The sequence below is a fragment of the Equus caballus genome, chromosome 16, assembly GCF_041296265.1.
Source record: "Equus caballus isolate H_3958 breed thoroughbred chromosome 16, TB-T2T, whole genome shotgun sequence".
NCBI lineage: Eukaryota > Metazoa > Chordata > Mammalia > Perissodactyla > Equidae > Equus > Equus caballus.
Genome location: NC_091699.1, coordinates 13,289,876 through 13,315,989, shown reverse-complemented (window position 1 = coordinate 13,315,989; position 26,114 = coordinate 13,289,876). Strand labels below are relative to the sequence as shown.

Below are 26,114 nucleotides of genomic sequence, written 5' to 3'. Positions count from 1 at the left end.
TCAACTCTAAGAAGCCCCTGCCTAGTCACAGTCTCAGTTTTCTGTGATGTTTTCCCTAGAAGTTTTGTGGGTCCCCAGTGTTGTTTCAGCCCGTGACGTCGAGAGCTCATGCCGTCCGAGGCGGGAGGTCAGGCTGGGCTGGTTTCTCTCTCGTGGTGTCTGAACTTCCTCCGTCAGGCCTCTGGGAAGGTGGGTCTGGGTTCCAGGCGGGCACGTGGACCCGCCCCCAGGCTCCAGGCAGCCAGCCCACCTCAGACGTAGGGGAACATGGACGCCACCCTCAGGCTCCAGGCAGGCAGCCCACCGCAGGGGCGGGGGCACGTGGACCCACCCTCAGGCTCCAAGCAGGCAGCCCACCGCAGGGGCGGCCTTGGCTTCCAGGGGGCCCCTCTCCTCTGGGGTCGCAGGCTCAGGGCAGGTTTCAGCCTAGAGCTGTGGGATGCTCGGAGGGGGGTTGGCAGCAGTCACTCGGGATCATGGCAGGAAACGGGGCATGTTCGAGGGGAAACAGAAGACAGGCTATGAGGGGATAAACCGCAGAGGCGTGGGTGGCCTGGGCGGAGCAGACAGGGGCCAGGGCAGCGTCAGGGGGCCTGACGCAGTGGGGGCCGTTACTTCCCCAGCTGAGGGGCTGGGCCGCCTTCCCGGAACCCGGGGGGCTGAGGCTGTCCCAGGTGCCTCCCGCGGCTGCGGCTGTGGGTCAGAAACGGATTATTGAGCAGCTGCAGGGGGAGCTGGGAACACAGGCCCCACCTCCCACCCGTCTCTCGCTGGTGCCTCCCAGTGATGGATCCAACTATGTTAGGGGCTGAACTCTGACCCCCAAAATTCATATGTTGAAGCCTCAGATGTAACTGTGCTTGGAGATGGGGTCTTCAAAGAGGTGATGATGTTAAAATGGGTCATGGGTCGGCGGGCCCTAATCCAGTCTGATGGGTGTCCTTATAAAAGAGGAGATGAAGACACAGACACACGGAGGGATGACCATGTGAGGACATGGGGAGAAGATGGCATCTGTGAGCCGAGGAGAGAGGCCTCAGAGAAACCAACCCTGCCAGCACCTTGCTCCCGGGCTTGCAGCCTCGGGAACAGCGGGCAGTACGTGTCGGTTGTTGAAGCCGCCAGCCTGTGGTCCTGGCTGTGGCAGCCCCGACTGACGAGTGTGGACTGGAAGCCAGCTGTCCATTGGTGGAGTCCTGCCGTCGGCCCAGAGCACAGAGCTGGTGGACCAGGGAGGGCGGTGGGGCTGTAGGGGCCGTCGGACAGTGTCCAGCCCGGGAGGGCAGGGAGAGCCTCGCGGGGGTGGTGAAGTTCACGTGCAGACATCAGTGTTCTGTCTCCACCTGCCTGTTAGCGCGTCGCAGATGTTGCGGACGCCGCAGCTTGGCAGCCCCAGACTGGACCCCAGGTTGCTCTCCTCCGCCCGCCCCACCTTCAGGCCTCCTTTTCTCCTCCCCCTCTCACTGTAACCTGTCAGCCTGCTCTGCACTCCTGACCTGCCCACTCCTCGCTGTCCCCTCCCCTCACTGTCCCCTCCTCACTGAGTCATGAGACCTGCCGGTTCGTCTAGATCTCTCAGATGCTTCCACGGCTCTGTTCCACGTCTCAGCCCTCGCCCGCGAGAGCTGCTGCGCGGCCTGCGCCCCGCCCTCCCTCCCTCCCCCCTCCGCCACGTCCGCTCTGCAGCCAGAGTGATCTTTAGAAGACCACAACGCTATCTTCCTGCTCCTCGTTTAAAGCTCCCCCGGTGGATTTCAGCACCCCCGCCCCCTAAATGCGTATTCAGAAAATTCAGAAATGGAAAAGGCAGAGGCGTCTGCAAACCAAGACGACGTTGCCACGAGTCAGAAACGACTCAGAAACACAGGTCAGGTCGTCCGTGGGCCTGAAGCTGTGAATCTGCTGAAATTGGATCCAGAGGCAGCGGAGGGAGCTGGCAGGTGACAGGGACAAAAGGTGGCCTGTGACAAGCCGGGGACAGGAGCCAGGCCCACTGTTGGAGCCCTGGGCAGGGTGGGCTCCCCTTGCCCCTGAGAGGAGGCTGAAAGAGATGCTCCTCACCACTGCTGTGCGGGGGCGGCTCTCGAGCTGCCAGAGGCTGAAGGGAGTGGGTGCAACCGCGTGGCCAGGCTGGGAGGTGGGGTCTGTCGACGTCACCGTGGAGCAGGGGTTCTGGGCGCCAGCGTGAGACCCAGTTCTAGTTCTTTCTCTGGCCTGGTGGAATGGGGAGGGTGCTGGTCTGGGACAGCACAAGCCGCCAGACAGAGAAGGATGGGCAGGGAGAGAGAAAGCGCTCCTGCACAAGATGAGCCTGCAAACTACAGTCCCGAGACTCGCGCGAGGCGAGGCCGGCACGCAGCCACCCAGAGGTCGTCTGAGCGTGAGGGGTGCTGAGAGTCTGCGTCAGTTCCTGCGGCTGCTGTAGGAAGGCACAGCAGATCCAGTGGCTTAACGCGGCGTAAGTCTGTGCTCACGGTTCTGGAGGCCAGAGCCCCAGGCCAGGGCGTCGGCAGGGCTGGCCTCTGAGCTCTCCGAGGCCGAGTCTGCTCTCCTCGAGTCCTGTGTTCCCAGCACCCTTGGTGTTCCCGGGTTGTAGAGTCATCACTCTCTCTGCCTCCACCGTCACACGGCCGTCTTCCTGTGTCTTCACGTCATCTTCCCTCTGTGCGTGTCTGTCTGTCCAAATTCCCCCTCTTTGCAAGGACACCGGTCGTATTGGACCAGGGGCCCACCCAGATGACCTCATCTTAACCTGTTACACCTACAACAATCCTATTTTCACATAAGGTCACATTCGGAGGCCCTGGGGGCTAGGACTTCATCACGTCTTTTTGGAGAAACACAGTTCAACCCATAATAGGATCCCTTATGAGAAAAGAGAGGAACGACATCCATGAAAAGAACAGTTACGAAATCAAAAGGGACAAGAATAGAGAGATACAAAAAACGACCAATTAGCCATCCTAAAAATTAAAAACATCGTCATGGAAATCAAAACTGTGACACCTCCATAGCTGGTCAAATGAAGAAAACCGTCAGAGAGAAATAGTAGCTTTGAAACTAGTCCTGAGGAATTTCCCCAAAACTTAGCCCAGGGTATCTCTTCATTGAAGAACTTCTCTATCTAAGAATTAAGAATAAATATATGAGGGCCAGCCCCAGTGGCCTGGTGATTAAGTTTGCCACACTCCACTTCAGCAGCCCGGGCTCGGTTCCTGGGCGTGGACCTACACCACTCATCAGTGGCCAGCCATGCTGTCACAGCAGCTCACATATAAAACAGAGGAAGATTGGCAACAGATGTTAGCTCAGGGCCAATCTTCCTCAGGAAAAAAAAATAAAAATATGGAAAGCCAGTGTAAGGACTTGGATGCCAGGCTGAGTGGCTCTGACACGAGAGTTCTAGACGCTGAGATTGAGGGGGTAGGAGAGAAGCCTTTGAAGGGATAATGTCTGAATATTCTTGAGACTGAACCGAAGCACAAGTCCTCTTCAGGTAAAAAACAAACAAACAGAAACACACATAAAGCACACAATAAATAAAGTCTCTCTGGGAGTCCCATTGCCTCGTGGTAAAACCCACACTCTTCCGTGCAGCCTGCGAGATCCTCCGGTTCCTGTTCCGTGCCCCGCCCAGGCGAAAACCCTGCCAGCCCGATTCCTCCCGCAGCCCTGAACTCTGAGCTCCAGCCACGCTGGCTCACAGTTCCTCCAATGCAGCATGCTGTTCCCGCCTTCAGGCCTTTGTCATTCTGTTCCCTACTCCCGGGGAACCCTTCCTAGAAAATGTCTGCTTATCCAATCCGGGTTCAGTGGCGAGGCTGCCTCCTCCAGGCAGCCCTCTTTGGCCTCCCAGCTGAGTTAGGTTTTACCTTTTCTGCTCCATATCAAGGTCCATTACATGGTTTTTAAATTGTGGGTTCACGCATCTCCCCAGCTAGAGTGAGTTTCTTCCGGCTGTCTTGGCTGCCGCCAGCACATAGCAAATTCTCTCTGTCTGTCTGTGGTGGTTTTTGTTTATAGTACAAAGTACTATTAAAATGCAAGTTACTGTTATAATAAGAATGGTAATAATAATTATCCTCATCGTGGTCTTGGGCTTTGGGGCGGCTGGCGGATTGTTTATAGGGCTCTTGTTTGCCTGAAGGGCCTCTTCCACGCCAGTTAGAAATGGATGGTTATTACAGACAATCGGTCTCCTGCCGGTGCACAGTTTTGTTTCGCTTTGTTTTGTTTTAATCCTTGGATTGGAAGTTAGGCCCTGTCTAGCCCACTATGGGGACGTCCTTAAGCCATCAATATCCTCAAAGTTGCTTGTTACGAAGCTGACAGACCTGTTCCTGGGCATTGCCGACACCACATGCTGCTCCTCTGTTTATGGCAAATGCAGCTAATAGGGATGAGCCATGTGAGAGTGGAATGGCATTTTGGCAAGAGTGGAAACGTGTGTGTGCATTTTCAGTCGAAAGAGGACCCTGACAGCAATGTCGAGGTAATGAACTGCATGCATGCGGGCTGCTGGGAGAGGCTGGTGAAGTGATTGCTGGCATCCTTCACAGGTATGGAAAATTCTGCAGCCCCCATCCCTTTCAAAGGGGCGTTTGAGGCTGGAAGGTGGGGCGTTTGTCCCTGCCCAGCTGGAGGCTGTGCTTGGCTGACATGCCACTGCTCGTGGGGCCTGTGTGGAAGGTGAGGCTGGAGCACAGAGCCCACGCCCCGAACCTGCCGGCGGGAGCGGTTCCCCAGAGCACGCGGTCCCTTGGCCAGCACAGACGCGGTCAGAAGCTTGCATTTCAGGGTGAACAGCTCTGTTGGTGGGGTCCCCACCCCTGCATGGAAGAGTTATGAAAGTGACCAGCAGCTTAAAGGTTATTGGCCAGAGGCACGCTGTTAGTTTTTTTCTCAGAAATACTGACTGATTTTTTTTAAAGTTGGTGAGTCAAAAAGGATGTCGAAGCCTCCAGGGGCAGATTGGGCCAAATGACTGCCAGGCTCCCGTGTCCAAAATGCTCAGAGATTTAATATGAAAAGGAGAAATGTAATAAAAGAGCTAAAGAATGTGCCGTCTCGGCAGGTAGCAAAGACGGTGCTGTGCTCCTCCTGTCTCTCTGTTCCCCAGGACGCAGCTGCTTCAGGACCCGGTGTGCCCTGGGGCTGTGAGGCCGAGGCCAGGCTGGATGGGCTATCCCCGAGTCGGCCCCACCTGGAACCTCGCAGCCACACTCAGCTGCTTTTCCGAGAGTCTTGTGTCTGGGGCGGCTGCACCTTGCGGGGTGCTGCGTTCTGACCAGCACCCAGGCTTCTCTGAGGCCCCCAACACTGCCTCCACGAGGGTGCTCCTTTGGCTGTGCCCCCAGAAACCCGTCCACCCCCACGTCTGTTTCCTCAACACGGCTTCTCCGTCAGGTCTCACCCCCTGCCTCGGAGTCCTCCCCGCCCAGGCCTGCCAGAGGGTAAATCCTCGCAGAATGCTTGCGGGGTCCATACAATCTGGGGAGCACACCAGGATGGGGGGGTGCGCTCAAGATATGTAACAACGCTTCTTTCCCAAGCACCGACCATTCACAGAGGGGATGGCTGGGGCCCTCTGTGCCGGGGGTTAATTCTGAATCGTGAGGTGGTCCTGGGGGAGGGGCCCCTGGAGGGCTCAGGCAGCTGCCCTTTATCAACCTATGTGCTACTCTTTCCAGATTTTAACAACCAGGACTGCTGTTCTGGAGTGTGCGGCCTGCCCCAGGATCAGGACCTTCAGGACCGTAAATGAACGTGTGCTTAGAAGCCCAGGTGGAGACCGGGTGCGGAAACACGGCTGTGGGTGTGCGTGGGGCTTGAGCAAGGCGAAGTAACTAGGAGGAGAAGAGCTGTGGGATGTGAGGAAGGCGGTCCCTGGCCGTGCCTGGCTCTAGAAAGGTTGGGGTCCAACATTAGGGAGCTCTATTCTGAGCTTAGAATAGGAGCTGCCAGCCTTTTTCTCTGGCCTGGAGATAGAACCAGGCTGCACTGGAGCAGGGACTGCTGACGAGATGCCAGCGGGCGTGGCAAAGTGGGGCAGTTTGCCGAGTCCCCCCCTGGACCACATGCCCTGCTCAGCTCTGGGGCACAGTGGAGAAGGACTCAGAAGTGTGCCCGTCAGAGCAGGGCTGGGACAGGGACTCGGCCAGGCAGAAGGGTGCAGGGAGACAGCCCAGAGCTGTGTCTCTTGCCTGGGGGGCCCCTTGACGATTTTCGTCTTTTCAGTGTATTTGCCTGTACTGTCACTTAATTTATGGTTTACTTTAAAGTAACATACACTTTTCATTTATATAAATAATTTAGAAGGGAAAACTTTATTTTGCTCTAGGCAGATGAAAACCTGTATTCACTTGCTATTAAAACAACATGGACCATGAGGCGGTGGTAAGTCCAAGCTGGCTTCTGTTCGGGCCTGAGAAGGGGAGGTCAGTGAGTTATGGGGACGTCTTCCTGCAGTAGAGGGAGTGGAAAAGAACTGAAAATGGGTCTGGCTTTCCCCTCAGTGCTTCGGGTCCCTTACCGCAGAGCTGTGGTCCTACAGGGCGGGGCATGGAGGGGGGCACAGCCCAGTGCCGGGGGGAGTCTTGGCTCTAGGTGGGCCGTTGGGGACAGCAGATGCAAGCCCTGGGCGCTGGAGGCCCTGAGATGGGGAGTCTGGGAAGCGGCCTCAGCTGGAGGTGTGCACCTGTCCCAGGTGCCAGGCTGAAAATAGGAGACAGAAGTGAGGGCCAGGAACCTTCTAGAAGAGAACTTTCACATATAATTGTTTATTGAGCACCTACTGTGCGCTGGCCATCACTCTTAGGTCCTTGGGTAGAGCAGTGAATAAGGCAAGATCCCGTCCTCAAGGGCCGACAGCCCCGTGGGGGAGAGTGGGACAGCTGTCAGCACGCAAACATAGAAGGTCTTTCTAGCAGAGTGGATGCTCCACGAGGACCGTCAGTCAGGGTGCAGCAGGAACAGCTGGGTGCCAGCACCTCCAAGGAGGTGGCCTTGGAGCTGAGACTGGAGGGGAGGGCTGGGAAGAGCATCGCAGGCCGAGGGGACAGCAGGGCAAAGGTGCCCAGGGAAGAGCAAGCCCGGGGCAGCGGGCGCGAGCGCTGATGGAGCCCTCGTGCTCACGGGACAGAAGGGCTGCGGTGCAGCCCTCCTCGGAGCCGCCTGCGCTGTGCTGTCCCTGTTAGCAGGTGCAGGGAGAGCTCACGGGGTGTGCCCTGTGGGAGGTCTTTGGAGGACTTGTTCTGGCAAAGGAGAGGGAAGCAGGGAGGGAGGGGACTGAGGGGACTGAGAGGGACAGGGCCTTCGAGTCTGCACCAGGGCGTTTTAGGGGGAGGCAGATGTGGGCCCGTGGACTTGGAGCAGGACTCCAGCCAGTGTCTGGGGGGTGGGGGAGCGGGGCCCACCCCAGGGCAGTGTCAGCAAGTGCACCCAAACCAGGAGTATGCTGTTGGGCTGCAAGGGAAACTGAGGCAGAGGGTCCTTAGCACAGAGGGAGGCGATATCATGGGGCACAGGCAGGGAGATTGCAGTGTGGGGAGCTGGTGGGCTCTAGGGGCCCCCGCTTGGCAATTCAGAGTCAGATAGTACCGCTCCCCCAGTCCTCCTGGGGGGGGTTGGGGCTGCCGAAGGGGGGGCTCAGGCCTGGGCAGGCGGGGCTGGCAGCTGGGAGGATTCGCAGATGCAGCTGGGAAAGACTAGACAGAAGCCAACATGCAAAGTCTAAACCGCCAAGGGGTGGGGGGCAGGTTTGGGACCCAGGCTTGAAGCAAGTGGAAACAACCCAGTTTATCAGTCTGGACAGAAGCCCAACTCAGATGGACTTTAAAGGCCCACTAAAATTCCAGCAAAGGAATTTGGGGCCCATGAAAATTAAAAATGAACACAGCCTTCAGGCATGGATGGATCTAGGGACACACCGGCCGGCCCCACCTTTCTTTCCCTCTCACTGGAGCTCCTTTCTTTGTGGTGGTCTGGTAGCCCCAGGCTGCCGTGGAAAGACGCCACCTCTCGTTCAGTAGGCTGAGCCCAAGTCTGGGGACTGACTCTGGTCTCTGTGGCTTTGGCCTTTGCTCAAAAGACATGGTTGTTCGATGTGAACTTTGGAGCCAGGCAGCCATGTTCAAGTCCTAGCTTTGCTACTTAAGAGCTGTGTGACCTGGGGCAAGTCACGAACCATTCTGGGCCTCAGTTTCCTCATTTGTGAAATGAGGGTAATAATAGCTCATGGCCTTATAAGGTTTTGTTCTTGTAAGGATTAAAAGAGGTAATAAATGAAAGGTTCTTAAAATAGCGGCTGGCACATAAGTGATGCTTTCTCCTCCTCTCACGATTCTTACATCTGAGACGGTCCTGATGACTCAGGTGTGCGGGCTCAGACTGGCTGGGCCTGGAGCACGTGCTCCCTGGGAGCAGAGGAGTGGGCTCAGCCCCCACGCGAACCCCCAGGTGGAAGGGAGGAAAATGGTCAGGATACAGTTGCCAGAAGACGGGGAATAGAAGCTGGGTGGGCAAAGCCAACAGGTGCTCATGACAGCCCATGGAAGGAGGGAGAACCAGAGAAGATTCCGGTTTCAGATCCTGTGAAAGCTCTGATAGGCAGCTCTGCAGACAAGAGTGCTTGATGTGTTCCCAGGCAAAGAGAACGGCTGCAAATGGGAGACAGAAGTGAAGGCCAGGAACTGTCCAGAAGAGAAATTTATTTAGCATATAATTGTTTATTGAACACCTACTGTGTGCTAGCCATTGCTCCAGGTCCTTGGGTACAGCAGTGACCAGGACAGGAGCCGTCCCTGCTCTCATGGAAGCCACATTCTGGTGGGAGAAGTGGACAGTCAGTATGTTAGCAAAGAAGATGTATTCATAGTTCAAACATTTGTATGCTAGAATATGTTCCATATTAAAAGCATATTCAAACAAGTGAAACAGATTCGTTCATCAGAGATTCACTGTGGGCTTTTGCTGTGCTAGGTGCTGGTATGTGGGCTTCACCCCCTCAGTGACCCTGCTGTTCCTGCTGCATCCGTCTGTCTCATGACACCAGCCGTGCTGCAGGAGCAATGCCCTGTCTGCACGTCTGTCTGCCTGGCTGCACTGTCAGCCCCTGGAGGGACTTGATGCGTCTCTGCTTAGTGTAGTGCCCAGAACAGATGCCCAGTGTGTGTTTGTGGGATGGATGGATGGATGATGGGTGGATGGATAGAGGGGTAAATGGCTGGATGGGTAGATGAGGGAACGGGTAGCTGGAGGCATGGGTGGATGGATGGAAGGATAAATGGATGGGTGGTGGATGAAGGAACTCGTCCAAATATTCCATGTCAACCAATCTCTTCCAACCTATACCTTTAGACTGGAGGGAGACCGAGGCCCAGGCACCTTGAGGTGGGAGGTTTCTGTGGCATTTGAATGTGCTCACCCCGATCTAGTGCCTTCGGGGGATTTCGATTCTGCTCCTGGCTGTTGGATGTCTCCTTTGGAATTTGGGAGCCGGTCCCAGGGAAGACTCGGCTCCTGCTGGAACTTAACTCCTCACTGGAGCATGGGTCTGCCACGGGGTTCAGGTTCTTCTTGGGTGCCCAGGCCACCGGGCCACAGGCCAGGAGACAGCATTCCACCGTGTGCAGAGACTCGGGCCAGCGCTCGCGGCTGGGCCCAGCTCTGGAGAATTCCCTGATCGCTCTGCTGTGTCCCGGGGGCAGCAGAGGGCGGGCGGTTTGTTCTCCAGCTGCTCTCTCTGTTTGTGAAAACGCCTGAGACGTTCAGCCGAGCTGACGAGGGGGTCCTTTCCCATCACCAGGAGCCTCCAACCCAAGCTATTGATTCTTTTTAAAAAGTAACTGTGAGGGACCAGCCCTGTAGCACAGCAGTTAAATTTGTGCACTCCGCTTTGGAGGCCTGGGGTTCGCGGGTTGGGATCCTGGGTGTGGACCTATGCACCACTTATCCAGCCACACTGTGACAAGCGTCCCACATACAAAATAGAGGAAGATGGGCACGGATGTTAGCTCAGGGCCAATCTTCCTCAAAAAAAAAAAAGTAACTGTGAAGTAGCAAGTATTTAAAATGTAAAGGAGCCAAATTTTCCAGCTTTTCCCACCCCCAAATGACTTCTTTCCAGGTGCGGGGTATTTTAAGCAGTGGTAAACACCCTTTTTGTCAGACTTTTCATTTCTGGTAATGATCGTATTTATACAAATTCTGTCAGTGTTCCTTCCTTGATCACAATTCATGGTCCCAGAAAAGATCTTGTCTACATCCATGCTTTGGGATATTTATAGAGCTTCCCTCTAGAGCAGGCCCAGTGCTGGGCCCAGGAGATGAGGCGGGCAAGCCTTCCCTCATGGCGCTCCCGTTCCAGTGGGTGGCGGAGAATCCCCAAGCAAACAGCACGTAATTTCAGGCAGTGCTAGTGCAACGAAGGGAAATGAGGGAGGGGAAGGTGTAAGAGGCATGGGCGCTGAGTCCCTGAGGGCGGGACGGCCAGGAACAGATTTCTTGAGGAGGTGATGTTTGATCAAAACTGGAGTGAAGAAAGGGAGCAGGACACGTGAAAGTCTGGCCAAGGGAACAGCAGGTGCAAAGGCCCTGAGTAAGGTGTGTGCTCAGGGCATCTAAGGCCCTGCTCTGGGAACAGCCAACCCTGCTCTAGGATCAAGGAGAGGAATCCCTGGGGGCGGGAAGACTGAAGGTTCAAGGAGAGGGAACATGATGGAGGAGGATGAAGGGAAAGTGGATTGTGCATCCTCACCTGGAACCCGAGGCTGAAAAGGGAACACACAGACAAGCCTACTCGTTTGGCTCCATGAATGCTGTGGCAAGTAACAGAAAAGCCAATTTAAACAGACTTAAGCGAGAAAAGGAGGGGAGGGGAGTGAATTAAGATATTGGTTCATGGGACTGAGCATTCCAGGGCCAGAGTGGCTGCAGGTCAGGCTGGATCCGAATCTCAGACAGCTTCATCAGCACCTGGTGTGAGTGTCTCACTCCGTGTCTTGGCTCACTCCTGCCTGCTGCCACCCCTTTCTCAGATGCACACTCTGCTAGGAACGCCTCCTAGGGCCACAGGCCGTGTTCGGGTCTGAGAATGAGAAGAGTGCCAGAGCCGGGCTGCAGGGCCGACGCCTGTAGTTTGATTTCCAGGAACACTTCGTGTCCGCAGACTCGGATCAAAGTTGGGCCATGTCACTGCCTCCCGCTGGGGCCTGGGGACAGCATTCACGCTCTCTCTGAGCCTCAGCTCCTCACAGCCCTGTCGGTCAGTGTCGTAGGCCAGAGTTGCGAGACTACATGTCTGCAAGCTCCTGGCCGGGCCCAGGGCAGTCAGTCCCACCACAGTGGGCTCCTTTCCTCCAGAAGGACGGGCTGGGGGGCTGGGAGGCAGACTGGACTCGACCCCTTCATGTAACGATTCCCATTTCAGAGAGCAGCTTCAAGTCACATTTAACGACAAAACTGCTGTATTCTTATGAAAGAATACTCACATTCTCAAAACAGATCCTCATGACCGGAATTGTATGACGGTGTGAACTTCTTTCCAAGGAGTTGTTCGCCTGGGGCGTCGCCCTCCAGGCCTGAGGTGGGCCCGCAGCCCCGGGTAGGTGCAGCTGCCGACCCTTCCGGAGAAGCTGTGATTGTTCCCCCAGTGCCATTGGGGCGAGGAGAGCAGAGCGGTGAACCCTCTTGCGCTGGTGCTAACGTGACGTGCTGCGCCATCACCGTTTAATCCTGCCGAGTGTGTCAGGTGGGCTGAGGAAGGTTACGAGCCGGCAGGGAGTTGTGGCGTCAAAGCCCCTTGCCTGCTCTTCCCCGTGAAGGGTGCCCCATGGGTCGGGCCCACGTTGGGCAGGTGCCCTGCGGGTGTCCTGCCCTGGAAAGGAACAGAGACGAAAATGCCCTGAAAAGTGGGCCGGCCCATCGGCCTCCAGGCCAGGGTCCTGCCAGGGTCCTAAAGACACCTGCTCCTCAGAGAGCGGGTCTCCTGGGGCATCACAGTGCTTTCAGCAACGAGGAGGCGGTGGACGTAGGATGGGCTCTAATGCCGTCTCTACTGTCCTATTATCTCAGACAACTCCCTTCCTTGCTGAGCCTCAGTTTCCCCATTTGAGAGTCCGTCTAGCTATGGTAACATTCTGGCCTTCATCTTTGGATGTGTCCACCCTGGAAGGGGCTGTCTCCCTTAGGTAATGATCTCTCTGTCTGTGGCAGGAGTCACGCTGTAGTCTCGGCCGTTATCACACACTGTACATTCATAATCAGCTGCTTGCCAAGGTGCCCCCATATGCCGGGCACAGCACTAGGTACAGGGCCCTGCAGTGAGTAAGCCCAGGGGGCTCTTGTCCTCTGGAGCTGACATTCAAGGCAGAAGGCACGGGACAAACAAGGACACAGAGAAACAAGAGAGCTCCGGAGAGCGTTAGGTCCAGTGGGGGAATGTGTGTCCTGTGCAGTCAGACCAAGGCCATCCGGGGGTCAGTGTGGGGAGAAGGGGAGGTCAGGGACAGCCTCACTGAGGAGGTGACATTTGATCACAGATCTGGAGGAGGTGAGGGAGCTGTGTGGACATCAGGAAGGATGTTCTAGGGGGAAGGACCAGCAAGAGCAAGGGCAGGAATGGCCTTGGTGTGTGAGAGAAGGTAGGGAGGCCCGTCGGCTGGAGTGGGGTGGGCAACAGGGAGCGTGGTGGCAGGAAACGAGGTCGGCTCATCATCAAGGCCTGGCAGGGCCTGGCCTTGCCTCAGGGGTGGCCATGGAGGGTGTGGAGCAGACGAGGATGTGAGCCGATGTTCTCAGGCTGTGGGGTGTGGAGAGCAGACTGGGGGTGAGGGCGCAGCGGGACCACAACCATTAGAGGGAGGGCTGGTGTGGTTTAGCCCAGGTCGGGGCAGTGGAGGGATGGGGAAGGAGCAGATCCTGGGTGGTTCTGCAGGTGGGGCCACCAGGACTGGCTGAGGGATGAGATGTGGGTGCAGAGACCAAGGGACAGACAGACAGCCAGCTTCGGCCGGGCGAGTTTGAGACATCTGTCAGACATCTGAGTGGACGAGTGAGGAGGCAGGTGGCTGTGCCAGTCTCGGGTTTGGGAGAGAGCTGGGGGCTGACTGCGTACGCTTGGTTTCCAGCCCGTGTTGATTCTCGGAGTTTGAAACAGTAGACAGAACCTTCTGGAGTCAGGCAGAGGCGAGGCAGCCGGTGGTGAGCCCCACCTGCCCCGGCTTCTGAGATGATGCTCAGAGCCCTCGGGAATGCTCCAAGGGCCGGCATTAACCCAGAGGAGGGCCTCAAACCCCACCCTATCCCAGACTTTGCCTTCCTCCGGGGGCAGGACGGCCCTCGCATCCAGCTACGAGAGCTGCTCTGGGTCTGGTCCCCACGGCTGAGACACAGGGGCTGACCCGGGAGCTGAGGCCGCCCCTGCCTCGTGCGGTGCTGGGCCAGGGGAGGAAGGGCCACAGGCGCCCGAGGCTGGAGGGCCCTGGGCACCCCGAGGCTGGCGTCTGTCCAGGGCGGGGGCCCTGGGGACAGCAAGGGTCAGTGGCTCAGCTGTGCCAGTGGGAGGGGACGCAGGGGCATGGAGCCAGGGGCTCTGCCCTCTGCCTCACACACTGAACATAGCCAAGGTACATTAAAAGTTCCCAGCAAGGTGCCCATCCGAAGAGAGTGCTGGGTTTCGTTTCAAGGTGACTGGCTGATCCAGAACTGAAATGGAAGGTGAATCCTAAAGTCCTTGGAATTTTCCCAAATTTTGTCAACGCTAGACAGTTCCGAGAAAAGAAAACTATAAACGCCAGCAAGTTGGCCTTTCAAGGAAACCATTTGAGGTTTTTTTCCTTCCTCCTGGAGATGACGAGGCCTGTGAGGGTCCCCAGGGCGGCCTTGGCCTGCAGTGCAGGGAGGGTCGTATGTGATCTTTGGGCTCAGAGAGAACCGCCCTGAGAGACGGGTGTTTGTCACTCCCGGGCCACAGATGGGGAAGCTGAGCCCGGGACGCTGATGAGCTTCCTCAGACGCACGGCCGAGACACAGCAGAGCGCCCCAGCCCCCTGGACGCTCCTGCCCAGAGCAGCTGCCCGGGGGAGCCTGGGGCCGCTGCACACCAGCAGTGTGACCTCGGGGGTCGCTTTGCTCGTCAGTGCAAAGGGGACAGTGGCGGTCCCGGCCGCTCAGAATTATTGTGTGAGGACAGAATGCAGTCATCGACACCAAGGACTCCGAACGGGCCTGGCACCTTGCCTCTCTGGCTCAGTGCTCATCAGTGGGGTTTCTGTGCTTTTCGTCCTGGTCTCCTGTGCGCATCCGGCTAGAGGGCTGGAGCACTGTGGGGGAGCCCCGTTTCCATCCTGTCGCTCCTCAGCGCACTCTGTTTAGCCCCCACCCGGCATCACGTTCTCATCTCTGTCCCTCACTCAACAGCCATTTATGGAGACACTCCCACCGTGTCCCGGCCCTGCCCCAGCACCTCCTGGCCGCGGCTGCAGCTGCTCCCCAGGCCCCACCCTCCCCCTCGATCTTGGCCTCTGGAAGCTGAGACCCTGCTGTCTTCCCAGGGCTCGGCTGGGGAAGGATGGAAGAAGGAGGTGTCAACCATCTTTTTCCAAAATATAACTTGGACAGGAAGCATGCGTCCCACCCTCGGACACGGCTCCTATATGCTGTGTCCTGCGCACAAGCCCGTGTGGACCGCAGCAGCTCTCTGTGCCTGCAGTCATCCGGGGTGGGCCCTGCATATCCCACTCAGGGTTCTGGAAGAGAAAAGATGCGTTTTATGCTGACATCCAGGTGGCGGTTGCCCTCAGGCCTCCTCCTAGGAGCCTCTCTGATTGCCTCCCTGACCATGTGGACTGGGTCTCTTGACCCCTCTGTGTCCCCCCAGGAGCCTCACACACACGAGCCCTGAGCAAGTGGCTCTCTGCTGAACTCCATTGACGTCCGTCCCAGGACCAGGCACCGGGCTGAGCTGTGCAGGTGCTCCCTGTGGAAGGACAAGCACCGACTAACAGAAGGGCACATGCCAGGGGGCTATTTTACCCGTGAGACGCAGTCCTCGCTCCACTGACCGGCACTGCCCAGCCAGGAGGCATTTTCTGGACTTGTTTTCACAAAGAGGAACAGTCAGATCTCAGCATCCTGTGTCTGCTGATGGCTGAAGGGCCCTTGGAGATAGTCCAGTTCCTTATTTATTCTGCACGCCCTCTCCACCAACCCAGATTCCAGGGACGGGAGCTCTGTCCTTCGGGCACAGCCGTTCTGTCTTGAGAAACTTGTAATTATTCAACAGCTTTCGGCCAGTTTCTGCCTTCCCTGGTGGGGCCATCGCTTCCCCTGGGGGCCCTGACTCTCCCTGCTCCCTGCCCCTGGACTCCTCTCCAGGGCCGGCTGTCCCCAGTGGACACGCTCTGATTCCCAGCCCCCACCACTGAGACCTAACTGGTCTCATTTTTCGGGCAGGTGGGATGATTAGCTCCGGGCTGGGCTCATCTTGGTGGCTGAGAAATGCCTCAGGGGAACGAGGCTCCAGGATTCCCGATCTCACTGACAGGGACCATCCCTCTGCCGTCCCTGGTGCCCCCGGGAGGAGAGCCTGGGCAGTTCCCGGCAGGTCAGCCGCCTGATGGCGATCAGACTCGCCCTGACTCAGCACTGTGAAGACCCACACCCGCAGGATCGATGGAGCCTTTGGACGCGTGATGCTCATTCTAAATCAGAATTTTGTAATTCTTAAATCTTAAATTTCTTAGCTCTCCCTTTCTGAAAATCGTCTGTCCGAAGAGTTTATAATTCTCGCCAAGGGGACAGCAGAAGCGTTTAAACGGGGCGGGCGGCTCGGTGGGACCGTGTCTAAGGTTCTGGGGGAGCTCGAGCCGTCAGGCTGATCCGGGGCGCAGCGGCTGTTCCGCCCTGAAGATCTTTGATGATGGAACATTTGCAGAAGGAACCTTCAGGGCTTCGCCCTGGAGCAGGAAGCCGCACTGCCTGGGTGACCATGCACGCTGGCCCGGTGCCCACAGCCTCCGTGGTGGCCGCCCCGGCCTGGTCATGTGGACTAGAACGTCCTTCCCCACTGGGCGCTACGCAGAGGGCTCCCAGCGCCCCTTCTCCTGTGGGACACGGAAGCCCCCTGGGGAGGAGTTTTAACAAAGGCAGGAGATGCTGTCTGGACTCGTTAAGCATGGGTCTCATGTGGTGACATGAAGGTAGGAGAAAGGGCAGCCACTCACTCACTCACCTGCTTCTTCATTCAGAATCGTTTACTCTGAGCAGCGCTGAGGGCCGAGGGGTTAAGGTTCAGCGCTCACCGCTGCGGCGGCCCGGGCTCGCTTCCCGGCCGTGGAACCCCTCACCCGTGGGTCAGCAGCCCTGTGGCAGCCCACAGAGGGAACCGGAGGACTGACAGCCGGGACGTACAACCACGCACTGGGGCTTTGGGGAGAGAAAAAAAGATGGGCAACAGATGTGCTCAGGGCAAATCTCTCCCTGCAAAATGAATCCATTTGACTGCTCGTCCTGTGTCAAGCCCAGAGGTAGAGACTTGCTTGTTTTTCACTTACACCTGTCTTATTCCAGAATACCCTTCTCTTGTTCCTTTCCTGGCTTTTAATATCCTCATTTTACAGATGGGTAACTCAAGGCCCAGAGTGGGTAGGATTTGCCTAAGGTTGCACAGCAGGGAGGGGAAAGTGGGTTCCAGAACTCTTGTCCCGAGTAAGGTGTGTGTGTGTCTGCGCCCAGCACCAGCATGTGGATCCGCCCTGCCCAGGAGGCCCGGCGGACGTGCCGTGACGGGTTGGCGGACGTGGGGTGGCAGGATGCAGCGTTGCCCACAGAGGCGTTGGGTCCTGCTTTCAAGGTGTCTGCTCTTGTTCAGAATCACAAGGCCCAGCTCTGAGCTCAGACAACAAACGCTTGTTGTCCTTGGTTCCCCGCTACCTTCCACTGGCGTTCATTCCGGGGGCCTCACCTCCTGCCCTGCCACACTCCCCACTCTTCCCAGGGTCCAGGCCTGTGGGACCACGTGCCCCCCACACCCAGCACATCCTTTCCCCTGTCCCTTCACACATTGTCCACTTAGCCTGGCCCAGCCTTCCCACTGAAGGAACGCATTATTCACTGAACACATGTTTATACCCAGTCTGCTGTGCACCAGATGCCCACTGGGCTTGAGGAATACAGCAGCAAGGGCTGCAGCTCACCCAGGGCTCAGGGGCTCATCACTGAGTAAGCTGAGCACTGAAGGAGGAGCCCACACGATCTAGGCCAAGTGAGAGGTGAGAGTCTGGGAAGACCCACCTGTGCAAAGGTCCTGAGGTGGCCGGTTGGAAGCACTGTAAGTTGTCCATGTGAGTTCAAGATGGGGACAGTGGCCATCCTGCCCAATGACTCAGGACCAAACCCTATCCTTTCCCACCCCAGCCTCCTTGCTGGACTGACTTTGTAGTCAGAAGGCTTGAGTCTGAATCCAGGTCTGTCACTGCTTCTAGCTGTGTGATCTGGGCTGGTGGCTTCCCCTCATGAAGACTCAGTTCTCTCATCTGTGAAATGGGAGGAGGCTGTGCAAATAACGGGGCCACCTGGCGAGGCGTTGGAGAAGCCTAGACGAACGTGAATCCTGCACCTGAAACACTGCCGTGCTCAGTGCTCAGTGTGCACTGCTATTGTGTTGTTTTGACTACTATTACTCCTTTTGTTGGAAGCTGCTGTGACTTGTGGCAGCAGTGTAGGCTGGTGGAGAAGGTCACAGGCTTTGCTGTTGTCGACGAAAATAATCCATAACCAATCTATAAATGAAAATTTGGGTGAGTTTATTCTGAGCTTAAATCTGAGGATTATAACCTGGGGCCTTTCTTCCCGAAGGAAGAAAGGGCAGGAAAGAAGTGGGGTGCACAGAGTGGTTATATACCCCCAAACAGGATGTTTCACATAGGATTGAAATGTCCCTTTTACAATAGTCACGAGACTGCTCTGTCGGCACAGCGATTGATGGAAACAGCAGGTAGGTCTTCTGTCTCAGTGACCACAGCAGGGTGGCAGTCTGTTGTCTCCAGCTGAGTGGTCACAGGTGAGCTGGGTGGTCAAAGGTGAGTACAGCAATCAGTTCCTAGCCTAAGGAAAAATGCTTATCCCTAAGGAAATGCCAAGGTGGGGGGAAGTTGCACCTTTATCTCAAGGGCCTTTGTTCTGGCCACAGGAAGTGTCTGAGCAGATATACAATGTGTGCTCAACAGCCACAGTCAGGCCCTTGTGGTAAAAACAAAGTCAGGCCGAATTAGGTTTATACCAAATGGCTTCCTCATATACTCCAATATATCCTATTGCTTGCCATTTTTATTTGTCACTGTTAAACTTGGGAGTCAAGGAAATGCTAGCTCCTCTGCTTGCTTGCTGTGTGACCTTGAGCAAGTCACTTAACCTCTCTGAGCTTCCTTTTCCTTATCCATAGAATGGTGAAAATAATTCTGAGAGAGCCTTCTGACTTGTGCTTGCATGTGTTGGCATAGGGACAGACTTTACACACGAAACTGCTCCCCTTGGTTGCTCCAGGAGAGTGGAAATGGAGCAGGGCTGCGGGGGGTGGGGGGGCGGTGGGGGAGGCTGTGAACTTGCTCTTCACACATCTGGACTGTTGCGCTCCAACGAGCATAGCTTCCTTTTGCAATTAAAACAAAGAAGCTCCAGAAAGTGGAAAAGTTAAATAAAGGTCCTACCTTCCTCCTAGGATGTAGTGAGGATTAAATGAGCTAATACTTAGAAAGCAATTCAAATAGGGCCTGGGCTGTGGTGAGTGCCGAGTAAATGTTAGTCGGGATAATAATATTATAATAATTATTATATTATCATCATCACTATCATCATCACGAAAGTCTGGGAAGGCCCGAGGAGTAGGGAGGGGACGTCTGGGTGGAAACTGAGTCAGGGTCAAGCAACAGAGCCTGCCGCAGTGGCTTCCAGCACTCCTCAGCCCTGACAGGTCAGAAGGCGGGACAGCGGTCCCTGGGAGGCCCAGAGATGGAGGTGGCCTTGTGGCCACCAGGCGGCTGGCTGGGGCTTCTCCTGGAGCTGCTCCGTCTTGCAGGCTGGGCCCCAAGCCCTGGCGGGGGGAGAAGCAGGAGGATTTGGTTTTGTTTTTGAGATCAAGAAGACTTCAAAGCAGCCTGGAAGCATCTCACAGAATGGGGCTCTGTAGATGTCGTTGGCATAACAAGTGTCTGAATCGTCAGTAATAGGAAGAACCTGCAAAGGAGGAGGGGCAGAGCCTTGGGGAGCAGTGGCCTGCAGCCCCTGCGTGCTTTCATGGTCAGGGCTCTGCCCTTGGGTTAGGGCTGTCCGAAGGCAAGGGAGGAGGAAGCGGAATGCGGCCTCCCTTGCAACTGGGGGTTGGGGCTGATCCGTGCCTTGTGGGGCCTAAAGCTGAGAACTTAGATAGGTTTTGGGGTGCAGCTTTTTAAGAAAAAGAACCCAGAATTATGTGTGGAATCTAAGAAGGGGCCCCTACAAGCGAGGAGCCCTGTGGTTTCCGCAGCTTCCCAGGACCCCTGCCTCTGATGGGGCCAGGGTCTTACTCAGAAAACCTTCATCCGGGAGTCTGCCCTTGACTGACAGGCTGTGTGACCTTGACCCCGCCACCTCGCCTGCTGTGGATCCCAGGAGAGGGTGCATTTGAAGGCCCTGAACATGCATGATAATAACAACGCCGAGGATTTCTTCCTTGAGAAGCTGAATGGCGCGAGGCTTTTTAAAGGACCCTGCACTACACTGAAAGGCTGTTTTGGCTCACGCACCCATCCAGCTACTTAATAGCTGCCTGTGTGCCTCTTATTTTTATTCTTGTTTCAAAGCTAATTATGTATCGTGCAAGGATGCCAATGACATGCTAAAGCCTCCTATTCGACTGGACCAGCACTCCTCCTTGTTGGCTGCAGCGCCCAGGGCTTGCGCTGGTCTGGCCTGAGCCGTGTGTGTGCCCACACGCCTGTGTGCTTGCCCACGCTTGAGATTTCTCTCTCCGGAGTTGTCTTCCCTCCTTAGTGTGTGTGGAACACACCGACCATGGGAGCATCAGCGCCCGAGCTGGGGCTTTGCTTTGACGGCTTTACTCCTGCCTGCACTGTGCCCTACCCCATCCAGATCAGGGCAGCGCCAGGTCTGGCTGGACCTGGGCGCTCATATCATGTCATCAGGAGTTACCTGAGCTCTGCTTTCCACGTTGGCCTCACTCTCCCATCAGTTCACTGACTGGAATGGCCCTGGCAGCCGCTCAGAGGGAGAGGGCTTCTCCTTCATAGGACTTCTGCTGCAAGTCCTGGCACAGCTTTGCTGGGCCCAGGTCACACGTCCGTCCTCAGACTGGTGACTGAACCAAAGGGGATGAAATGCGCTGATCAGCCAGATCCAGGTCGTATCCTTACCTTTGATTCTGGTATACAGAAGGTTAACTTCCCCCAAACCACATGGACTAGGAAAGGCTGGAGGGGGTCTTCAAAGGAAAAACGAGGTATTGTTGGCATAAGATGAGGACGTAGAGAGAGGGGGCAGGCAGGAAAAATAGTCACACAGGTCCCCTCCCCCACCCGGGGCTGTGGAGCATCCTGGGATCTGAAGGGATAATTTCACAAGGGATAATACAACTGGCGGTAAACCCAACTCAAAACCCCTAAGAGCCACATATGGCATCAGGGATTACAGAGCCTGGAACTGAGGGCCACGTGGGGACAGGGCCCGGGGCATGCAGAGTGGGTCAAGCACAGGATTTCCCCTGGCCTGGCAGGCGGAGGGCCGGGCGGAGGCACGGGTGCCCAGGGGCTGTGTTGGTCTAGAGCCCAGACATGGATAGGAAGGAGCAGGCCAGAATGCATCAGGACGGAGGCCTCTGGAGGAGTTCTCCCGGGAGCTGGTTAGAAGTGAGTGTCTCGAGCTCCGCTCCAGACCTCCTGCATCAAAACCTGAATGTTAACCAGACCCGCGGATGATCCATGTGCCCACTAGTCTAAAAGACCCGTCTCTGAGCCCTCACGGTCAGGAATGGTGGGGACTACGTTAGGGCTGGGTTCAGACTTTCTGGAACGCAGCGTGGCCGTGTGTATGAAGGAGCCTTGTCATAGTCATGCTCTTTAGTCCACTATTTCCACTTCCGAGCCTCTTGCTTCACCAGATCAGCAGAGGCAGGACAAAGGGTGTTACGCACAAAGACGTCCACGGCAGTGTCCCTCAGAGTCAGAAACTACACCGTATTCACAAATAGTAAAGGGTCAAGTCAAGTACGGCACGTTATACGTCGACTGTGACATTATGGTTTAAAATGTCCTTTTAAAAGAACTTTGCCGAGAATGGGCAGGGAATATAGTCATAAACAAGACAGACTCTCTGCCTGCCTCTGGGAGCTGACGTTCTCCTGGGGAAGACAGACCATAAGCAAGTGGACAAATGAGATGACCTCAGCTTGTGACGAGGACGCAGAAGGAAGAGTGGGATAATGTGGTAGAGGACCATGGGTGGGTTGGGGAGGGCTCTTCAGGCGGGGGATACGGGGAGAGGCTGTCCTAGGAGCTGGCATTTAAAGTGAGATCCAGTGGATGAGGGTGCCAGTAAGATAAGCAGCCAGGAGAAGATCTCCCAGGTGGGCGGAGCAGGTATCAGCCAGATGCTGGGGTTGGGGAGCCTGGCTGTGTGAGGGATGCCATGGAAGATGTGTGACTGGAGCAGGATGAGCCAGGGGGCAGTTGGAAGCTGAGGAAGCCAGAGAAGGGAGCAGGGCCAACCCCTGATGCCTCGTAGGCGGTGGTGGACTTCGGGGTTGTTCTGAGGGCAGAGTGTTACAAGAGAGGCTGGAGAGGGGCTGTGATCTCAGTAAGATGGCAGGATAGGAGGTCCCAGCCCCCGTCCCCCACAGAAACACCGATTTGACAACCATCTACAGACAAAAATACCTTTGTGAGAGCTCCAGAGTCCAGCTGAGAGGGTCCAGCACTGAAGAGGGGAGGAAGAGCGTTTCACTGGGCTCACATCAGCCCTGCCCCAGGCTGACAGGACTCAGAGCCGAGAGGGATCCCCTGCCTACTTCTCTCACAGGAGAAAGAGCAGGTGAGGGTTCGGCTCCCCAGCCTCTTGTGGCAGCATTCGAAAGACCTGTTTGTCTGGATGCACGCAGAACACTGAGGGCATCAGTGTGGCTGGATTGTCTGGGAGCAGCTAAGAACAAAGGAACACACACTCATAGCAACCAGCGCATGTGCCCCCAAAACCACAGTGCCCCACACTCCCACAGATGGCATGTACATCACAGTAGCCAGCAAGGATCTCAGCAACCAACGAGACTCTGCAGGACCGGGAGAAGGCCACAACGCCGAGACGGTTCCTTCAGGAGGGAGGGACAGACGTGGAACTTGTGCCTGTCACCCTGGCATCTCAGTGTCCTGCCCTAGGGAAAAGCGATGAGTGACTCTTGGCACTTGACTCTGTGGGACAGGGAGCAGGCATACAATCCTAAGACATACCCACCGGGAGAGAGGGAGGGAAATGCAGCTTTCACCCAATCCTAATCCCCAACCCTCCAGAGGGAGGGAGAGGAGTGGAGTGGGTGTATCTGTAGAAAAGGGTCGAGCGGTCTCCAGAATCTCTAACCAGGCTGCCTGGTGAAGGTCTTGCCCTCCTGAGCCCAGTCCATGAAGACTGGAAGAGGTCACTGCTTCTTTACATGTGCAGACACCAACACAGGCTACAAGGATCCCAGAGAAGCAGGGAAACGTGACACCACCACACGAACAAAATAAAGCTCTAGTAACTGACCCCGAAGAAATGGAAGTCTACAGGATGCCTGACAAAAAATTCCAATCACCTTAAAGAAGCTGAGTGAGCTGCAAGAGAATGCAGATAGACCACTAAGCAGACCCCTCTAGAGCTAAAGAATACAAGGACTGAACTGAAAAATTCAGCAGAAAGCCTCGGCGTCAGACTCGAATAAACAGAAGAAACAACCAGTGAACTCAAGGACAGGTTATCCGAAATTATCTAGTCAGAGGAGCAAAAAGAAAAAAGAATGAAGAAAGACCGTAAGACTTATGTGACACCATCAAGGAAACCAGTATAACAGAATGGGTGTTCCAGAAGGAGAAGAGGAGGAGAATGGCCCAGAAAGCAGACTTAAAGAAATAATAGCTGAAAACTTTGTAAATCTGGGGAGAGAAATGGACATCCAGGTTCACAGAGCCCAAAAGACCCCGAATAAGTTGAACTGAAAAAGGGTCCACACCAAGACATGTTAATTGAATTGTCAAAAGTCAGAGACAGAGAGCATTTTGAAAACAGCAAGAGAAGAGAGACTCATCACAAAAAGGGACCCCATAAGATGATCAGCGGATTTCTTAAGAGAAAGCTTGAAGTTCAGGAGAGAGTAGGATGGCACGTTTAAGGTGCTGAAAGAAAATAAATCTACCAACCAAAAATGGCAAAACTGTCCTTTAAAAAAGGAGAGAGAAAGACTTTCCCAGAGAAACAGAAATTGAGGGGGGGTTGTTACCTCTAGACCTGCCTTATGAGATGAGCTTAAGTTGAAATGAAAGGATACTCAACAGCAACACAAAAGCACATGAAAGGGTCAGTCTAACTGTAAAGAGAAATATATAGACAAATAGAAAAAATGTAATACTGTAGTGGTGGTGCATAAATCACTTTTAACCCTGGTATAAAAGTTAAAAGACAAAAGTGTTAAGAATAGCTGTAACTACAAAAATCTCTTAATGGATGAACAATATAAAAGTTTTGACATCAATAACATAAAATGTGTGCCCAGGACCAAATGTCTTACAAGTGAATTCTACCAAACATTTAAATCCTTCTTAAACTCTTCAAACAAATGGAAGAAGGAACACTTCTGAACTCATTTGTGAGACCAGCCTCACCCTGCCACAAAGGCCAGACAAAAAATTAAAAATAGAGCTACCAAATGATCAGCAATCCCATTCTGGGTGTACACCCAATGGAATGAAATCAGGATCTCAGAGAGATGTCTACACTGCCATGTTCACTGCAGCATTGTTCACAAGAGCCAAGGCATGGAAGCAACCTAAATGTGTGTCAACTGATGGATGGATAAAGAAAATGTGATTCACACACAATGGAATATTACCCATCCTGAGAAAGAAGGAAATCCTGCCATTTGCAGTAACTTGGGTTAATCTGGAGGACATCATGCTAGGGGAAATAAGCCAGACAGAGAAGGACAAATACTAGAGAATGCCACTTACACGAGGAATCTAAAATAGCCAAGCTCAGGGAAGAAGAGAGTAGGTGGCGGCTGCCGGGGGCTGAGCAAAGTGGAAATGGAGAGGTATTAGTCAAAGGGCACAGAGTCTCAGTTACTCAAGGTGCATAAGTCCCAGAGACCTGCTGCACAGCCTCTGGCAATACTGCCTGGCTGTGAACTTTACTCAGAGGGTAAATCTTAAGTATTCTTATCACACGCACACACACACACACACAAAATGGTAAATAAAAAGGGCAGAGGAAACTTTTGGAGGCGACAGATATGTTTATGGCGTAGATTGTGGTGACGGTTTCACAGATGTGTGCATATCTACAAAGTCATCAAATTATATGTGTTAAATATGTACAGCTTCTGTTTGTCAATTATACCTCAATAATGTGGTTTAAAAATAAGTAAGAGTGGGTGGAGAGGAAACTGCCTTGGTCTAGAAGCTTCCGCAGGCTCATGGACAAGGCAGCTGGGCCACTTTTACAATCCATGTCGAGTGAGCAAAGCTGGCATAGGATGATACAAACTGTTGTTTTAACTATATTAAAAAATGGATAGAATACAAAGTACAAGAGGAAACATGAAAATATTACAGTGATTACCCCCAGGCAGTGGGATTACAGATGGTTTTTACTTGTTTTTCTTAAGCTTTCCTGTATTTTTTTCACACAAGACAAACAATAGAGGTGATTTCAGAATCTGAATTTGTGCCAGTCATACTGATTAGTTGCAGACGACAGAATCCACTCTTTCTGGGTTGAGCAGAGGGGAATCTGTTCATGGGTGCTAGGACTGAGATGCCAGGATGACCAGGGGACCAAGCTTGGATGCCCCATGGCCAGGGACAACACTAACAATCACTAAGCCCGCCCAGGCCTGTTGCCGTGGAAACCCCACTGCCTGTGATGCTCGGGCCCAGACCCTGGAGCATGCTGCTGTGGGAGAACCAGACCCTCTGTTCCCTGCCAGCTGGGAGCCCCATCCTCCACCACCTTGGGGGGCTCACTTCCACCTTTTAAGTCTCAGGCTGGCATCTGTCCAGAGGAGCTGAGGCCACTGGCAGAACCCCTAGCTGCAAGGGAGTCAAGGAACTGTAGATTTCAGTTTTTCCAGAGACTTCCATGTGGCCAAGCACAGAAGGAGGGGCTGGCACACGTGTTGAGTGAGTCAGCCTGCAGGGTCCACTGGAGAAGTGAAATAAGAATGACAAAAATGATCACTTGCACCCTTGACCTTCTGAAGGCCACGTGAAGGCTCAGTTATCCGTTGTGTTACAGTGAGGACAGCAGGAGGCTCTCTCTTGGTCCCGGGAACACTGGCTCTCAGAGCCCCTCACCCCAGCCTCTGCAGTGCATGCTGGCCTGACTTCCACCCAACAGCACTTCTCTGCCTGGGGACTTTCCTTACTGCTGGAGACTCCTTAGCCCCCTGGGTGACAGGCTCACATGTGGAGACTTGCTGTCCCCCAGGACACCTTCAGCCGCTACCCCAGCTGCCTTACCCCTTAGTTGAGAGAGCTCTGAACAGTGTGCTCTGCCCCAGCTGCCAGGGCTCCCTGGAGGACCAGGCTCCTGTTGCCCCCAGTGGTGGGTGTCCAGAGTGGGGCACAGTGGTGGGCAGCTTGGTAGTAGCCGTTGCTAGCCACCATCTCTTCCCTCCCTTCCTGACCCTCCTGCCTTCGTCTCCCAGATAAACTCCTGCTCCAGAGTCCTTCTCTCCATGTCTGTCTGGCATCGCAAAAGCTGAGGTATCCATGGCCTAAGCATGTGCACATGGAAAGCCTCATCCTGGCTCTGGAAGTCCTGCTGGGGACAGTCCTCTGGGCCGTGAGTTAACAGGTGTGAGGCTGCTTCTGTGACCTCAT

At 54.9% G+C, this 26,114-nt stretch overlaps 1 protein-coding gene and 1 long non-coding RNA gene across 6 annotated transcripts in view; one reads left to right on the top strand and one right to left on the bottom strand.

Annotated features, from left to right (window-relative positions):
• Positions 1 to 26,114, top strand: part of IQSEC1 (IQ motif and Sec7 domain ArfGEF 1) — a 353,310-nt gene that overhangs the window by 84,633 nt on the left and 242,563 nt on the right. The gene's annotated exons all lie outside the window — the stretch shown is intronic.
• On the bottom strand, positions 17,784 to 26,076 carry LOC138918017 (uncharacterized). 2 transcript variants are annotated; one of them, XR_011426795.1, is made up of 4 exons: positions 25,752 to 26,076; positions 21,927 to 25,434; positions 20,188 to 20,353; positions 17,784 to 18,066 (listed from the first exon to the last, which is right to left on the bottom strand). It is a non-coding gene; the product is annotated as an uncharacterized lncRNA (long non-coding RNA). The 2 variants fall into 2 exon arrangements; XR_011426796.1 differs by having other exon boundaries at positions 20,188 to 20,930; positions 25,752 to 26,063.